Source organism: Balaenoptera ricei, chromosome 1 (assembly GCF_028023285.1).
Source record: "Balaenoptera ricei isolate mBalRic1 chromosome 1, mBalRic1.hap2, whole genome shotgun sequence".
In the NCBI taxonomy this organism is placed as follows: Eukaryota; Metazoa; Chordata; class Mammalia; order Artiodactyla; family Balaenopteridae; genus Balaenoptera; species Balaenoptera ricei.
In genome coordinates, this window is record NC_082639.1 from 145897902 (window position 1) to 145917097 (window position 19196).

Here is a 19196-nt window from a genome sequence, read left to right on the forward strand (position 1 = left end):
CTGCTTGAAATACCTAGAGTTGTTTCTGTTTCCTGAATTGAAACCTACATGACACATCACCTTAAATGCTGTATCTAGCTGTACCCACTTTTTGTGTAGGCAAGAGCAAATTATATGTAAATGCAGTTATTTTGGAAATGTAAATATGCAGTGAATAAGAAATTGATTGACAGGAATTAGAAATGGGTGAAAGAATTATAGGTTTTGTGTGTGTGTGTTCCCCGAGTAGGGGAAGGGAGATGGTGGGAAGGATGAATCAAGCAGAATGCTAGATGATGACTGGGAAAAGAGAGGGAGAAAAATGAGTACAGAACCCTAGGGCTCTACAAGGGAATAGCAGAGCAGAATTAATAATCAGTTTTTATGAAGAACTTGATCCAATAATTGTTTATATGCATGGAGCCATTTAGAGCTCAGAGTGCTTTCACACATGTTATCCTATTTGATTCTTGTAATACATGATGTTGTGAACTAAGCTTTTGCAGGCTCTGTTATGGATTTTTCATCTGAGGAAAGAAAGCAAGGCTCAGGGAATTTAAGTGACTTCCTCAAGTTACAGCTAGTAAGTGAGTAGATCAGAACCTTGATTCCAAATTCCAGTGTCCTACTCTGGGCTGCTGGCTACAGAAATCACTTTGGCTTAAGAATGAGGGAGAATTGAGGCATTCAGACTGTCAAGGGCGATAACCATGCTATTTTAAATCTGAACACAAAGGCTGTAGAGCCCAGTCATCAAGACCTTTGCCTTACTCAGAATTAGGAGGTGCCTTTCTTTGTTCTTTCCCAGTCACTAAGCCCTGAGAGGTAGGACCTGAGTGGCCTGGCAGTGGAGTTAAGGAGCAAAGTGGATTCAGTCTCTATGCTGCATAGGTAAAATTGGCATTTTGTAAATAGTCTTGGCTTGATGTTCCCATACTGTATAGTAAAGTCATTCTTGTGCTTCAAAGTCTGGCTGAGTTCTCATTACTCATCATAGAGAAAGGCACTGGGGCAAAGTAAGAGTAAATTTTGGTTCTAAGGTCACATTAAAGACAGGACCCTTTGAGTGCTCTGGTGTGACTCATGGCGAATGGGATGCCTTCTTTACAGGGGGCCCCTGATGTCTGTGTCCACCTTCCACACAGCCCCACTCAGCTCTCATATTTCCTATCATCTTTGTCAGTCCTACTCTAAAGTGAAGATAGGCAAGCGGTCTTGCTTGGGGAACAGAGAGAGCTGTCTCCACTGGGGCAGAGTCATGTACAAATAGCCCCTGAGAAGTGGCATGGGAGAGGGAAGGATGAATAAGCAGTCAATTAGGGGAACCAAAAGGAGTTGTTCTACTATTTATTTCCTCTGCCTGGAGGACACTTCAGTATCTGGTGAAAGGATGACAGACAGTCCTCGGTCCTCTGGGTAACTGGCATGATGATAAACACAGATGCATCTGGCCCTGATTTTGGAGTTGTGGGGATGTGCGAAGTTTCCTTTAGTTGCTCCCTTGATTAGCCCCCTCCTCTACATACACATAAAAGATGCACATCTTAAGCAGGGTTGCGGGGGGAGTACAGAAAAAAATGTTTAAGAAGCTTGGTAGAGCCATTTGGGTACAAAGAATACATTTATCCCAGGTGATGAGTGTTCATCGCTTAACGCTTCCTCTGGAGGATTAGTTCTTGGCCTTCTCTGGTAAGCCCAGTCCTCACTGAAAAGGTGCTCTTTAAAGTGATAGACACACAAGTTACTAAAATTATTCTATATTTTTATATCAAACTAATTCAATTTATCTTCTTTCCAATTAGTCTGAATGAGTGTGATAATATAGAGATTGCAAAGTTATTTAAGAAAGAAATTCCAGAGTCAAAGAAGAGGGTGGTTGCGCTGCTTTTTTGCTCACCAAACTTGGAGGTGGCCTTTGAGACAGATGGTAAGAAAGATACTTTTCTTTTATGCGTGTGGTAGACACTGTTGTTTGCCAATTCTCTTCTTCCTTTTTTTAGGCTGCCATTCCCAGCTCTCTTTGAGGCCAGTGTGGCTATGTGACCCAGTTCTGGCCAATGACACATGAGGGAAATTAGGCTGGGGTGGGAGGAGTAATTTACTCCTGGGAATGATTTTTACTCTTGTTAAAAACAGAGATGAGAGTTCAAAACAATTGTATGAAAATGTGATCTTGCAGCTACAGCAACAATTTTGTTACCATGAGATGACTATCTGAGGAGGCACATTCAACACTAAAGGATGTCAAAGTAAAAAGATATATATATTGATATATCTTTAATGACATCATTGAGCTGCTTCCCAACCCTGGAACCATCTATCTCCAGATAAATGTGTTAATTGCTTAAGCCATTATTTGTCACATGTTCTGTGACTTGCAACTATATGTATCCTGACTGATACAGCAGACCTAGCAAACAAAAGGATTCTTCAAGTAGGGCTGCCATTACCCCATTCGACACCTCTGTGTAAATTAGATAAGACGCTTCTTCCTCTAGATGGATTTCAAGTCCTACTTGTTTCCTTTGCCAAGTGCCCTGGTGCCATTATAGATCACCAACTTGCCTCCTTAAGTACATCAGAGGGCTGCCTCTGTTCAAAGGACTCAGGTGCCAATTCCAAATAAGGGGGAGAAAGCAATGAGACTTAATTTAATTTTGAGATTGACTAAAATTTGGGCTGTTGTTATTGTTACTGCTCTTCATTTTAAACAATGAATTTGTTATTAACTCCAAATCCAATATTGGATTTTTCATTATTCAATAGTGTACCCCAAAATACAATTCTGGAAAAAATACTAGTTAGTACAAAATTCTTTTTTTAAGTTTGTACTACCACACTTCTGCCAATAACCTGTTAAAACTGGGCTGACGAAAACCATATCGAAGCAATATAACCACTTGCAATATGAAACTGTTCTGGTGCAGATTATTTAATTCTCCTACTCCTCTATTAAAACTGCTAGAAGCACTGCTTTTGTATAATTAGCATGACATCATTTATCCTTCACTTGATGCAAGTAAATTTACGTATTAGGTCAGCTGCTACTCATTAGTTGGCACTATGTTATTTTCATCACTTTTAATCAAAGTTTCAAGTTATTAAATAACTTAAGCCAAAGTACTTTTCTGTGAAAACATCTTTCCAATTAATTTTATCACTATAAAAGCTAGTTTTGCCCACATAACTGGTAAAACTAATCAATATGAGTACAGCCATATATGCAGGACACTTATTATCATTTTAAGAGATGCAGATTAATAGGAGTCTGACATGATTTTCCACTCATTTAATATTATATGCTGTTACTTTAGGTTACTCATTTGTACAAACTCACCTAGAAACAAACATGGGGACTAACATTATATGACAAGATTGAGAATAATCTTAGACGATCATAAAATATAAATACATTTAAAAAATCCTCTTTGAACTCTTAGTCGCATTTGAAAACTTTGAGATAATGCATTTAATACAATAGGCTGACAGCCTGTATAGACAAAACAATCATCATGAGTAGACTCAGATGTTATAAGTAAACAGGATACAATATATACATTATATTTATATAGTATATATACACTTATATATATCAATTTTAAGATTTACCATAAAGCTACAGTAATCAAGACTGTGTGGAATTGGCAAAAGGATAGACACATAGATCAATGGAACAGAAGAGGCCAGAAATAAGCAACTGATTTTTAACAATGTGCAGAGACAGTTCAATGGAGAAAGTATAGTCTTTCCAATAAATGGTACTGAAACAATTCAGCATACATATGCAAAAGAAAGGGGAAAAAAAAAAAAAGAACCATGTCACAGACTTCACACCTTATGCAAAAATTAACTCAAAGTGGACCACACATCTCAATGTAAAATGTAGAAATATCAAGTTTCTAGAAGAAAATATAGAAATTTGCATCATCTTGGATTTGGTGACAAGTTTTTAGATATAACACCAAAAGCACAATCCATAAAAAGAAAAAATTGGGCTTCCCTGCTGGCACAGTGGTTAAGAATCTGCCTGCCGATGCAGGGGACACGGGTTCGAGCCCTGGACCGGGAAGATCCCACATGCCGCGGAGCAACTAAGCCCATGAGCCACAACTACTGAAGCCCGCGCGCCTAGAGCCCGTGCTCCGCAACAAGAGAAGCCACCACCATGAGAAGCCCGTGCACCGCAACGAAGAGGAGCCCCTGCTCAATGCAACTAATGAAAAGCCTGCATGCAGCAACGAAGACCCAACGCAGCCAAAAATAAAAAAATTAAATAAATAAATTTATTAAGAAAAAAAAAAGAAAAAATTGATAAACTGGTCTTATCAAAATTACAAAGTTTGGCTTTGCAAACAACGAACAACCATGGTTAGGAAGAATACAAGACAGGCTATAGAGCTGGAGAAAATATTTGCAATTCACATGTCCAATAAAGGACTTAGAGCCAGAGTATAAAAAACTGCTATAACTCAACAAGAAAATAACACCCCCCCAAAAAAAGATGAGCTACTTTTCCAAAGAAATTATACAAATGGCACATAAGCATATGAAAAGATGCTCAAAGTCATTAATCATTAGGAAAAGGAAAATGAAAATTACAATAAGATACCTCTATTCACCTACTAGAATGACTAAAAAATTTTTTTAAATTAACAATTCCAAATGCTGGTTAAAATGCTGTGCAACAAGCACTCTCAGTCATTGCTTGTGGAAATACAAAATGGTACAGCTAGTTTGTAGTTTCTTAACAAAGTAAAACATACACTTATAATATGGCCCAGCAATCCCAATCCTAGGTAATTATGAAAGTGAATTGAAAAACTTGTACAGGTAGAAGTCTGTAAATGAACATTTACAGTAGCTCTATTCATAATCACTAAAAACTAGAAGCAACTGAGATGTCCTCAGAGGTGAACAGATTCACAAATTGTAATACCTCTGTACAATGGAATACTACTCAGCAATTTTTACAAAATGAACTCTTGATTCACACAACAACATAGATGAATCTTAAATGCATTTGATAAGTGAAAGAAGCCGGATCTAAAAGACTACATGCTGTATGGTGCTATTTAACTGGCATTCTGCAAAAGGCAAAACCGTAGAGACAGAAAATACACATCAGTGGTTGCCAGGAGTTGGGAAGAGGTTGACTGCAAAGGGGCTGGCACAAGGCACATTTTAGGTGTTGGAAATTACTGTGGTGGTGGATATGTGACTCTATACATTTGTCAACACCCATAGAATGTTACACCTAGTCTAAGAAGGTGTAATTTACTGTAAAACTAAGAGTGAAATTTACCGTATGCAAATTTTCAGAATCAACCAGGATGGTGGGGGGATAAGGGTGGGAGGATCCCAGGATGGAATGCAGACTAACAAATCTAACTGTATTACAAATATATGTTATAGCCTAACTGAAATGGATGGGGGAAAATGAGCTGACCAAAGTAATTTTGGAAATGTGTTTTGACTGGCTATCATAAGGCTAAAGTAAGTGCAACTGTACATAAATGCCTTACTTTCCTTGGTAAATTTGTTTCTCACAGGGGTATAAGTTAGCAATTCTGAAACTACTATGCATGTATACTAGGGTTGAACAAGTAAGTAAATAAATTGTAGCTAATGAAAGCCAGGTTTCTCACTGTCAAAGAAAGAAGTTACAAACAAGCAGAGAAGGCTAGAATGAACCCTGTAGTTCTAGATTAAAACTGATTCTATACGTATGAATTCACCATGTGTGTATACACAGGTAGAAAGATACAGAAATAAATATAAATTTGTGTGTACATATGAGTTAGCAAACATACATACATTTCCCTTTCTATCTGCTCAAAGGGCCTAGAAGCAATGGCACCCCATTAGTGATGAGCACCCCGATCTTGCTTTCTAATTATCATTCTCCAGTAAAGAAACCAAGACTCTTTGAAGAGATGGCTGATTCTATGACTGGGATGAAGAAAATACAAGTCTGGAGCTTCTTGTAGTGTCACAAAGTAAGGAAGTGCTAAAAAAAATAAAGGATAAGGCACTTCCCTTAAGGGATAAGGTCTTTGGGGCATCCAAGACTGCTCACACATTCTGTATTATGCTAGAAGGACTTCGCAGGGCTCAACATATTATTGTACTAATGACTAAAATTTATCACAATGACACAATGAGGTTACACAGCAGATAACTGAGGGAAAAAGACACATTGGCCAGAGTCTGGAGAAATCCACCCACAGGCTTTCTATACCAGAGGTCCAGGAGAGGACACACTAGGTGTGTTCCCTTTGCTAGCAGTGAAAATGCAGTGGCACATGTGTAATGTTTCTCCTAGGGAAGCCCATTTAAGACTCAGCGTTTAGGGATTTTATTGGGGACTAGTCATGTAGGCATGCTTTGGCTGGCATCTACCAAAATCCCAGGCTCTCAGAAGGAAACAGGTATTCAGTGTCTTAAGTGGGCAAAACAACCTTACCAGTATAGAGAATTTTCCATATCAGTGTGGGGAAGTTTTCACAAACCAAGTTCACAGATGCCAGCCAAGGGCAACCTTGCAAGCAGGCCCTTCTAAAGATAGCAGCCTCTGGCCTGCTGTGTTAACTCTTTCCTGCACAGGGTATATCAAAAGGACACAGGACCCAGGGCCAAAATTGGAACAATCTGAACAACAAAATAAATAATTACAGTATTGGATTATAATTCAAAGAATAAAATAGATATCCATGAGTCTATACTACTATAAATAAGTGAAATAAATAAATAAATAAATTGGGTGGCAGACAAATCTTTGTTACAGGAGAATTCCATATAATAATATAGAAGGAATTACGGGACTTCCCTGGTGGCGCAGTGATTAAGAATCCGCCTGCCAGTGCAGGAGACGTGGGTTCGAGCCCTGGTCCGGGAAGATCCCACATGCTGTGGAGCAACTGAGCCCGTGTGCCACAGCTACTGAGCCTGTGCTCTAGAGCTCACGAGCCACAACTACTGAGCCCATGTGCCACAACTACAGAAGCCTGTGTGCCTAGAGCCCGTGCTCTGCAACGAGAAGCCACGGCAATGAGAAACCTGTGCACTGCAACCAAGATTAGCCCCCACTCGCCACAACTAGAGAAAGCCCGTGCGCAAGGACGAAGACCCAATGCAGCCAAAAATAAATAAAAATAATAATAATAATAATAATATAGAAGGAATTAAAGAAATTGAAAATCACCATTAGAGCACCACAGTGATAACTGCTTCAAGAAAGATCCCCTAAAATTAGCAGGTGAAACTAAGAAGAAACAGAATATTTGCATAGCTTCAAAGTATCTCACCCCCCCAAAAAAGAACATTAATTATTGCGGTGGTTTAAGCATTTGTTCACAAATTCTTTAATAATCATCCTTCTGGAATGTGAAGCCTAATTCCCTTCTCCTTGAGTATGGACTGGACTGGGCTTCTTCTAGCAAATAGAGTACGGAAAGGCAAAAATAGTAACTTCACAGTACAGAAAACTGGCAGCCTCCAGCTTAACCATGTGATTAACATCATCAGTTATGTCATGTTGATACAATGTAACCCTGATATGATGTAATCAGAAGGGCACTTCACTCTGTGATATCATTTCCAAGTTTAGTCTAGTCATGAGAAAATATCAGAAAAATCCCAGTTTAGGGATATTCTACAACCTACCTGATCAGTAGTCTTTAAAATTGTCAAGGTCACGAAAAACAAGGAAAGACTGAGAAATTATCACAGATTTAAGGGAACTTAGACGCAATGACCAAGTGTAACATGGACTGGGTCTCAAAGCCGAAAAAGGACATTAATGGAAAAACTGGTGAAATCACAATTTAGTTAGTAGTTTAGTTAATAGTATTGCACTAATGTTAATTTCACAGTGTCAGTCATTGTACTACGGTTATAAAACATGTTCATGTTAGGGGAAGCTAGACGAAGGATATTCATGAGCTCTCCAACTATATTTGCAACTCTTCTGTAAATCTAAAGTTATTTCGAAACAGCAACAAAAGAATTTTTAAGCACTTCGGCTGGCGCATACTAGTTGCTAACTGATGTTAGCATCTCTTGGTTAATTTACTTGGTAATCATTCCCAGAGGTTGATAGTGATGGGAAATCTCTCTTGTTGCCTTTACTCCAAATAAAAAGTGTATTTCTAAGGATGAATGATTTTAGTGGAGACTATTTTCCAGAGTGCCAACATGGCTGGAGATTAGGTCTGGACCCGTGGCCACTCGGGGGTAAGATGAGCTGGCTATAGATACCCCTACAGCTGGCCTCAACCGGATGAGCCCAGCTATCTAAGCCTGTGTTCTTGAGGCTGTTTGGAAATGTACGGCTCGGGATGCCAGAATCAAACCAACACTGAAGCCAGAAATACCTAAAAATGGGACGGTGTAAAAAAATGTGGCCGATATGGGCCTTGCTGCTGGCCCTAAGGGTTCTAGATATTACTGACTTCAACAGTGGTGAAGTGAGAGGCTGGCGAAGGGTGAAGAGGCAGCTTTGGAATACTGTAAGCTGTATTGTAGTTTTACCTGTGCTTCATCCTACATTAAAATATTTTTTTCTCCCATTGGAAATGAACTTTGTAGTTTTACCTGGCTAAGCTCTTTCTTGCTCAGTGGCTTTTGTAAAACCACAGTGAAGTAGTTTTTGCTTATTATTTATGCTCCTACCTACTTCCAAAAAGGATCTAAGATGGCTTATTCCCCAAACAATTTTGCTAACCCTAGGCCTTCATTCTCTTCCAGACCATCTGTTCCTTTTCACCATGAAGTCATAGTACTAAATTTGTGACAGTACAATCATTCCCATGGCAACAGGATGTGGTCCTCACCACTGAATCCTGATTTCACTCTGACCAAGATCAAGCAGCAGGAAGATCAGGAAGTATATTCTAACATTTTCCATTCTTTTTCAAGTTTTGTTTCTCTCTGAAGAAGTTCTTAATTTTGATTCTAAAATCTTATACTCAGCCTAGATATGTGTTTTTGCATAGTTTACATATGAAACATTCTTTCAGTAAATAATTAGATATGCAAGCCAAAAAATAAGTTGAGAATAATCATAAAAGCCTACACACACACACACACACACACACACACACACACACATACATACACTATGATGTATAAACTTGCTTGACAGTGGGATGTTTTACAAATACCTTTCTGGTTTGTACAGAAGAAAAGAGAACACAGAATCCATTTAAAAGACATGAAACTTCTAAGCCTAAGAAATTTGCTTTGATGACTGTGATAGGCAGTGGAAAGCAGCTGACCTAATTCCTACTTAGTGCTTTCCTTATCTTGCTGAGCACAAGTAAAACATCAGAGGGTCTTCCCACGTGAGACCAGAGCAAGACAGATAGATGGCTGGCTTTATTTATAGAAATGACCAATACCTGGATATTTTGTCCATTTGTTTTAATCACACTCAGCTTAATTACACAATCTTTGGAGAGACTCCTTAGAACGCCATTTACTATACTGTGAAATTGAGTAAAGGGCATGAACTTTGAAAAGAGAATTAGTTACTGGAGTATCAGAAAATACCTGATTGGTACATTAAGTTAGCAGTCTTACAGGACAGATGGCAAAGTGTGTTATAATGAGGCTCTGTTGGACATTCCACATATTATATATTAAAATATATATATATATAAAAAATATGTCATATATATGTTATATATGTCATATGTTATATATTATATAATACATATAACATATTAAATATGTATAACATATAACATGTTATGTGTATATGTATATAACAGAAGAAAAGTGTAACGTGTAAGAACTATCTTCTCTCTCCTTCTGTTCTCCCCCAGCTTCCATGTTGAGTTAATGGACTAAGTGGGGGGAGGTAGAGGAAGAAAGGGTGATAAGAGCTAGAAAAAATAGCTGGAGGAGAAGCTAAAGTGATTTATGTTAATTTTTTAAAAGGTAAGAAACTCTCAGTGGAAAACATGTGGAAGGAAGAGGAAGTGGAAAGAGAAAGTAGACAAGTGAGAGATAAGGGGAGTGACTGAAAAGCTGAAAAGGGGCATTTTGACAGCACTTCCTCTGTGATGTGGGTGTTTTGGGGGAAACAAACAGAAAAGATTTTAAAGTTCTGTTGTTTGTTACGTTATATGATTCACCACTTTGCTACCTCTTCAAGACTTCAGTGAAGACAAATTATTTTACAAAGCTCTTTAGAGATGGATTCGTAATTCTTCTGAATGAGATAAAATGTTCAGATGGACACTAAGGGCTGGAGTAAGCCCTATTCTGATTTTACATATATATAATCAGATTCTCTTGAGGAAAAAGACCAGCAGTGCCACCACTACTGCTATCTTTTACCCTTGGAAAATATGTTGGCCAGAGCTATCCCACTATCCCAAGTCATGTCACATTTGTAGTGGCCAGAGATGGGTGGCATTCTATGGTCTGGAGTTTTTAACTCTGAAGAAATTTAATTTTAGCCTTTAAGAATTTCGGAATTTAGATGATCAAACATGGAAGAGTGGAAAAAGGCATTATGACCGCTTTAGGGAGGCCTAAGGCCAAGCCCTAAACTCAGTCTTTGAGGACTAAGAGAAGGCAAGACCAGACTACAGAGAGCACCGTGACACCTAAAGAACAGGCCTCACTGACAATGAGGTGTCACATTCAGGCTTGCTCCAGTCTGACACTGATCTCTCTGAGTCTTGTTACACATTGTGACTGGTCAGAAAATGCAGAGACTCCTACTGTACCCATGTATAGGAATACGGCAGTAAGTGGTTAAGGAAGACTTTGCACGGAGGTCATCATCACTTTTGATGTCATCAACATTTTCTAAGTATAGACATCATAATGGAGCATATGTAATGATTCAGGGGAGGGTAAGGTAAAACAAGATGGAAGAGATCATCAGGATAGAAATGGGAGGCCAGGGCAGGAATAGGAAGGATCAACTATTCCCCACTGTCCTGCATAACATTAGTTCATAAGATGTGCTGTGGTTTTTTGTTTTTTTTAAGGATCTGTGGGAAGCTAATTTTGGACACATTGCGTATTTTTTTCCCTTTGGGAAATACATACTTGCATGTTATAGGGTCTGTGATGTCTCACCAAGAAAAAAACTTCTGTTAAACTATTGTTGCCCAAACTTATTTGGTGATAGAATACATTATTTAGCAACATCTATTAACATCCAAAGAGGCTACTATTATTCAGAATACATATTGTTTAATACTGGGGTAGATTATGTGTATGAAACCATTTTATAACAGGTTATATTACTCTTATACCTAAAAAAAAAAACCATACTGAGGACACCAGCATCTGTCAAGCTATACCCAATTACTGTGACTTTTGATCTTCCTGTAGTTTCACTGTAGGGCTTCACGCTACTATACTTGCTTCATGAAAACTGGGTGGGGTTTATATTTGCACTCTCTACACAGATGCATGCTTTCTCCATTTCTCCTAAACGCTCAGTGCCTTTATAATGCCTCTTACTACCCAGGAACTATCATTTGGCAAATCTCTAGGATATAAACTTTCCTTTGCAGAGTTGCATGCATCAGAGTTTTTTTTTGTTTTGTTTTTTAACTCCCTCCCACCAAAACCAACCTCATTCCTCAGGAAGTGCTTTCTGCTAGGGGACTACTATGAATAAATCCACCCTAACGTTATCATGTTACGCATTTGCAACATAAAAAGGGCTTGCTGAAAATGCAGTGCCTTTATCCCAAAAAAGAAAGTTCACGGTAGGGGTTTCCAGAACTGCAGGAAGTTAACAATAGAAAATGTTCGGGGTTAGATGTCTCTTTAATGATCCACAGATTGTACCACTTAAGAAGTCACCTCTTGTCTTTACATGAAGGGAAATTAATTTGCAGAATGATGCTCTATTTGAAGAAGCCATGCTTGACTGTGTGGTATATTTCTTTTCAATAGTCCAAGAATTGCTGGTGCAGTGTTTTATGAATAACATTCAGTGTAAGGGAGTATCTATTTACATTTAATAAATAAATAAATGACTATCTGCATGGCTGTGGATTTTTTTGTTTTTAATTTTTTGTTTATTTGTAAATAGATAACATACTCACATGATACAAAATGCAAAGGGCACAAAACAGCATACCATTAAAAGGATGTTTCTCTCCTTCCTCTGCCCCTCAGTGATCCTGTTTTCCTCTCCAGAGGCAACAATTACTACCAGTTTCTTAAATATCCTCCCATGGATATTCTGTGTGTTTACACATACACATACTTTCTTTTCCACACAGACGCTAGCATAATATACATACTGCTTTCTACCTTGATTTTTCTCACTTATCAATATATCTTAAATACCCTTCCATATTAATATATGGAGAGCTAGTGCCTTGGTTATTTTAACAGCTGTGTGGTGTTCACTGAATGCCTGTGTTATTTTATTTCATCATTCTATTGAGGGATATATTGTTGCCAATCTTTCATATTATTAACTATATTGCATTAGTAGACTCACTGAATAAACACCTAGAAATGGAATTTGTGTCCATGGGTATGTACATTTTTACTTTTGAAAGATATTTCCCAATTGTTCTCTATCCCTTATACACTCACCAACTCTGTATGAGTGGCTACTTCCTTAAATCTCTATTAAATCAGTATTTTATCAAATGTTTTGATCTTTGACAATTTGATTGGGGAAAATTGTGTATATTTTTATAACCTGAGAACCAAAGATAGTTAGGGAAGTGACAACTTAGGATAAGTGTAAAGGGCACTTACCTATCTTTTCCATTTGTAATATGAGACAGAATTCCTCATCTTACTTTTTTTTTTTTTTTTTTTGACCACACCCATGCAGCTTGTGTGATCTTAGCTCCCCAACCAGGGATCGAACCCGTGCCCCCTGCAGTGGAAGCACGGAGTCCTAACCACTGGATCGCCAGGGAATTCCCTCCTCATCTTACTGAACTCAAGAACTTGTCCCTAAGTAGAGAGGTATTGGATTAAAATAATAAGTTGATCTTAAATCAAAAGTGATTGAGATTTAAGTAGGTTACCTCAAAAAGTTAAAGATTCTTTATACCAAGAGGTCCTTACATATACATTAATTCTGGCCTTGACACTTTGGAAGTAGGGGGAAGACTATAACCTCTCCAGGGTTTGCTAGCTTCATGATTTCTGTAATTCTGCAGATATATGAAGTATTAAACAATGAACAGAATACTTTAATTACCAGCATTCACAATTACAGTTTGTAAAATAAAGAGAAAACATTTCTTTTATAGATCACCAAATATAAATCAGGAGAAAAGGAGTCGGAGACCCCAGCTGTCCCCACCTTCACCCTCCTAGTCCCGTGGTCACAGCCAGTTGGAGCCATTCAGCATTGCTAATTGTAAATTCACACCTCTCACCAGAACCACAGCTCCTGGGCTTCCTGCTAGTTCATTTCATTATTCTTGCCACACATATTCTCTCAGTTTATCAGGCCACTTCCCCCTGCCTCTTCCTTCCCAACCCAAGACAACCCAGTCTTCTTCCCAATGAGAAATTTATCTACATCACTATTCATCCTTGCTTTCTTCTTTTTTTTTATTTTTTTTTATTTTTATTGGAGTATAGTTGATTTACAATGTTGTGTTAGTTTCAGGTGTAGAGCAAAGTGAATCAGTTATGCATATACATATATCCACTTTTCTTTAGATTCTTTTCCCATATAGGCCATTATAGAGAATTGAGTAGAGTTCCCCGTGCTGCTTTCTTCTTTTCTAACATAAAAATGCAGCATAGGGCTTCTCTGGTGGCACAGTGGTTGAGAGTCTGCCTGCCAATGCAGGGGACACGGGTTCGAGCCCTGGTCTGGGAAGATCCCACATGCCGCGGAGCAACTAGGCCCGTGAGCCACAACTACTGAGCCTGCGCGTCTGGAGCCTGTGCTCTGCAACAAGAGAGGCCGCGATAGTGAGAGGCCCGCGCACCGCGATGAAGAGTGGCCCCCGCTTGCCGCAACTAGAGAAAGCCCTCGCGCAGAAACGAAGACCCAACACAGCCAAACATAAATAAATAAATTAAATTTAAAAAAATGCAGCATAAACTCAATGTCCATACTGACGTTGGCAGAAATATAACCTTAACCAATTTTCTCCCTTTCTCTGGGTTGTATTTAAATTTCAGTTTGGGTACTGCATTTATGCTGTGGGCAGGGGTTGGGTGTGGACCTGGTTTGGGGACCCACGCCATGTAGACTGCAGCCACTGTCTATTAGCACTGGCAGCCAGTAGATCACCACCATAAGCCATCTATCAACCCATGCTGGGTGCTGCTGGGTTGTCAACTCATTCAGGCCTTTAGGTGCTCTCGAAGTCATTCCACTGAAGCATGGGACTGGCTTGGGCCCATCTTCCTAGACACTGTTCAGTCTTTCTTTGCCCTTTTTTCATGAAAACACATTTTCAAAAGTACATTCGATAATATAAACCATCCATGTACTTATTACCCCAAATGAACAAATGTTACTCTTTCATATTTTCCTTCAGTACAGTAAAGGTGAAGTCCCCTAGGTGCCCTTCGCAGCTTCACTCCCTTCTCTCCCTCATTCCCTAGAGACAACCAATAACATGAATTTGGTACAAATCTAGTCCATGTTGTTATGCTTTTGTTTTATATATTTGTAGCCAAAACCAATATCTGGTATCTGTTTTTTAAAAGTTTACAAATAGTATCATAGTGAATATAATAGGCTGCAATTTGATGTTGCAGAGTATTTTCAGGATTCATCCATGTATTGATACTAGTTATTTTAACTTCTGTATAGTATTTCATCAAATCAATATACCATACTTTGTCAGTACCCTACACATTCATTCTTGGGGGTATTTCCAGTGTTTTATTAATACCAACGAAACTGTAGTGACTATCCTTTCCTGCCCCTTTTCACCTTCTGCTACTCCTTAATTATCTCTATCTTAGTAAATGGCTTCACCAGGCACGTCGGCCTAAAACCTCAGTCAGCCTTGAAACTTTTCCCTCACACCTCAAATCCCCATCACCAAGTTGTCTGTTCTGTATCCTGAATCCAATCACTTCTCAACACTTTTAAACAAGTCCAAGCCACCAATGTCTCTCTCCTACTACTACAATAGTTTTCTATCCTACCCCAAGTGCTAATTCCACTTTGCCTTATGGGCTTTCTTTCTTTCTTCCAATGTTCCAAGCTCATTTCTGCTTCAGAGCATTTGTGTTTGCCATGCTTTCTTGCCTGAAATGTACCTTCTTCAGAACTTAAACATAGACCTTGCTCCCTCATTTCTCTAAATCTCCTAAAATTCACCTTCTCAGGAAGGCCTTCCCGATTCATCCCACCTAAAATAGCACCTCCAGCCCCCATCCCTTTACCCTGCTAAACCTTGTTTCAAGGTACTGGACCCTCCTTGAACTGGTACATAGACTCTTCTTCTAATAATAATTTCTTTTAATGCTTATAAAATATCTATTTATCTATATCTAATCTATATATCTCCATAAGTCTGTTTCACTTAGTTTCATGAGAGCAGTCTTTGTTCACTTTTTTATTCCCAAAGCCTACTATGATGCTTGGTTCAGGTAGGAACTTGACAAACATTTATTCAATCAATGAATCAATGTATCCTCATGCATTTTTCAACATTTGTTTTAAATTATGTATCTAGAGGCGGAGTTTCTGGATCATAGAACGTATGCATTTTCAACCGGACAAGGCATTTCTAAACTGCTCTTCTAAGTGGTTGTACCAATTTACACTTCCACCAGCAGTAGGTAAGATTTCTCGCTTCCATATAACTAATAGTCAACACTTGGTATTGTGAGTTTTAGAAATATTTCCCAATCTGATGGATGCTTTATATTTCTCTGATTACTAGGGAGGTTGGGCATATGTTCTTTTACCTATTTTTCTGTCAGGTTGTTTGTCTCTCTCTTATTTATAAAAGTAATTTATATTGTCTGAATATTAATCCTTTGTTTGATAAATATGTTACAACTATCTTCTCCCAGACCGTGGCTTTCCTTTTAATACTGTGTGTGAGATACTTTATCAAACAGAGGTACTAAATTTGGAGTATTCAAATTTATTAGGCTTTTCCTTTATTATAATTTGTGCTTTTGATGTACTGTTTAAATAATCCTTCCTTCCCCTGTTGCCCTAATGTGTGCACCTATAATTTCTTCTAATAGTTATAAAGTTTTTATTTTGTCCCAGGTTTAGATCCTTAATTCATCTGGAGTTTAGTTTAGAGCAGTGGTTCTCAAACTATAGTATGGGGATACCGGGGGTCCCCAAGACGTTTTCAGATTTGCAAGACCAAAACAATTTTTGTAATAATACTAAGACATTATTTGCTTTTTTTCACTCTCATTCTCTCATGAGCAGCAGAATTTTCCAGAGGGTACATGACATGTGATGATGTCATCACTCTGATGGCTAATGGAATGTGTGCTTATCTGTTCATGTGTTTTATACATTTCTTACTTTTAATTTTCAATATAGTATCTTAGTTGGTTCAGGCTGCTATAACAAAATACCCCAGACTGGGTAGCTCATAAAGAGCAGAAATTTATTGCTCACAGTTCTGGAGGCTGGAAATCTGAGGTTTAGGGTACCAGCATGGTTGGTTGAGGGAACCTCTTTCTGGTCACAGGCTTCTCATTGTATTCTCACATAGAGGAAAGTGCTATTCAGTAAGTCCCCTACATACAAACCTTCAAGCTGTGAACTTTCAAAGATGGGACCATGCATTCCATCAATGACAGGCATGAGTGAAATTGCAGCTTGCCCTCCGTCTCCTTTTTTTTTTTTGTTTTTTGAATATTTATCTATTTGGTTGCTCTGGGTCTCAGCTGTGGCAGGTGGGCTCCTTAGTTGTGGCATGCAAACTCTTAGTTGTGGCATGCATGTGGGATCTAGTTCCCTGACCAGGGATGGAACCCGGGCCCCCTGCAATGGGAGCTCAGATTGTTAACCACTGCGCCACCAGGGAAGTCCCTCCATCTCCTACTGCTGATGATCCTTCAGCTCTACCATCTCCCACCACCTCTCCCTTCTCTAGTCAGTAACTCTTCTTGCCTGTTCACCTGATGCCAGCCCCTGTATGCCAGCTGTTGTATGGTGCTACTGTACTTTTCAAGGTACTGTACTATAAGATTAAAAATGTTTTATTTTTTGTTTTTTTTAATGTATTATCTGTGTGAAAAGTATTAGAAACCTATTACAGTGCAGTACTATATAGCCGATTGTGTTAGTTGGGTACGTAGGCTAACTTTGTTGGACTTAAGAACAAATTGGACTTATGAACGTGCTCTTGGAAAGGAACTCGTTTATATATAGGGGACTTTAGGGTTTCAACACATGAATTTTGGGTGGACACAAACATTCAGAACGTAGCATTTGGTAAATATCGACAGATACAACCCATATAAAGAAAAACTCTGAGGGATCTTCAATAATTTTTAAGAGTGTCAATGAGTTCTGAGACCAAAAAATTTTAAGAACTGCTGGCATAAGGTATGAGATAGTGATCTAATTTCATTTCTTTCAGTACAGAAAGTCAGTAGCCCCCAAATTCACTAGGTCTATAATGCTTCCTCTATCATATGCCAAGGTCCCATACACACTTGTGTCTACTTCAGTGCTCTCCTTCATTTTACAACACTGCACCATCTAATTACTATAGCTCTATGAGGAATCTTCCTATCTGGGGAATAAATCACACTTCCTTGGTTTTTTAGAAGTGTCTTGGCTCTTCTTAGACCTTTTCTCTTTATAATTAACTTTAGAATTAGTTTGTCAAATACCACAAAAAAAGTTTTGTTGGGATTTTGATTGAAATTGCACTTAATTGTGGAGTAGCATAATACTTGTGGTATTGATTTTTCTGTGAATTTAGTATTACATAATTTTTATTAAAATCTTTTATTCCCCCTTTGGTATTTTAGCCATAAAGGTCTTGCACATTTTTGTAAGATTTATTCCTGGGCATCTTATTGTTTATACTGTAATTGTAAATGCGATGTTTAACACCCGCCCCCCCCCCCACCACTACATAGGTGTATGGATTTCCTATTACTTAGGTATATAGGATTGCTATTGATTTTTTACATTGATTGTGATTTAGCAACATTGCTGAACACTTAGTCTAATTTTTTTTTTTTTTTCTTGAAGAGCCTCTTGGAGATTCTAGTTTAAAAAATGATGTTGTCTGAAAATATTTTGTTCTCTTCCTTGTTAATGATTGCATACCTTTTTTTTCCTCTTAAATATAAGGACTAGAACTGGTAGTAAAATGTTTAATTATAGAGGTTATAGCAGGTATGTCATGTTCTTGACTTTAATGGGATTGCTTTTACAGTCTCATAATTATATATGATGTTTGTTATAGACTCTTGGTATATACCCACATCAAGTTAATAGTCTTTGTTAGCTAAGAGATTTTGTTTTTAAATTATAGTTCTTGACATTTTAATGCTTTTTTTGTATCTACTGAGATGAGCATATGGGCCTTTTCCTTAATCTGATAACAAGGTAGATTACAGATGCATTTTAAATTTTTGTAGCACCTTTATATTTGAGGTAAACTTTATTTGTGCTTGATGTATTTTTTTTTTTGTATACGCTGCTGGATTTGATTTCCTAATTACTTTATATAATTTTCATATCAGTGTTCAAAAAAATGAGATTCATCTATAATTTTCTTTGCCTGTAGAATTCTTCTATTTTGGTATCAGTATCATAGTAACTTCATAAAATAAGCTGGGTTGTCTTTACTTCTATTGTTGGGAATAATTATATAATATGGGATTGTCTGTTCCATTAAATTTGGTAAAACTTACCTGTAAAACCACCTGGCATGGTTTCTTTGGCAAGGGATGGGGGAAGGGTTTGAGAGACTGTGGACTATTGATCTATTTTGTTGATGACTGATTTATTTAGATTTTCTATTTCTTCTTAAGTCAACTTTTTAATTTGTATTTTTCTGGTAAATTGTAAGTTCTATCTCAGTTTTCAATTTATTGACAAAAAGCCACTCAATATTATAAATTGTAAAGTATAAGCAATGATATTCTTAATCTCTACTGTATCTCTAATTATGTCCCCCTTTGAATTTCTTTTTTTTTTAAGAATCTGAAAAAGAATTTATTGATGTCTCTCTGTAAGTGAATCAAGTGGATGTACAGCAGAAACACAGCATTGAAAATCAGCTATATTCCATTATAAA

General features: G+C 37.9%; 1 protein-coding gene across 1 annotated transcript in view; it reads right to left on the reverse strand.

Moving 5' to 3' along the window:
• NMNAT2 (nicotinamide nucleotide adenylyltransferase 2) overlaps positions 1-19196 on the reverse strand; it is a 206363-nt gene that overhangs the window by 171118 nt on the left and 16049 nt on the right. The gene's annotated exons all lie outside the window — the stretch shown is intronic.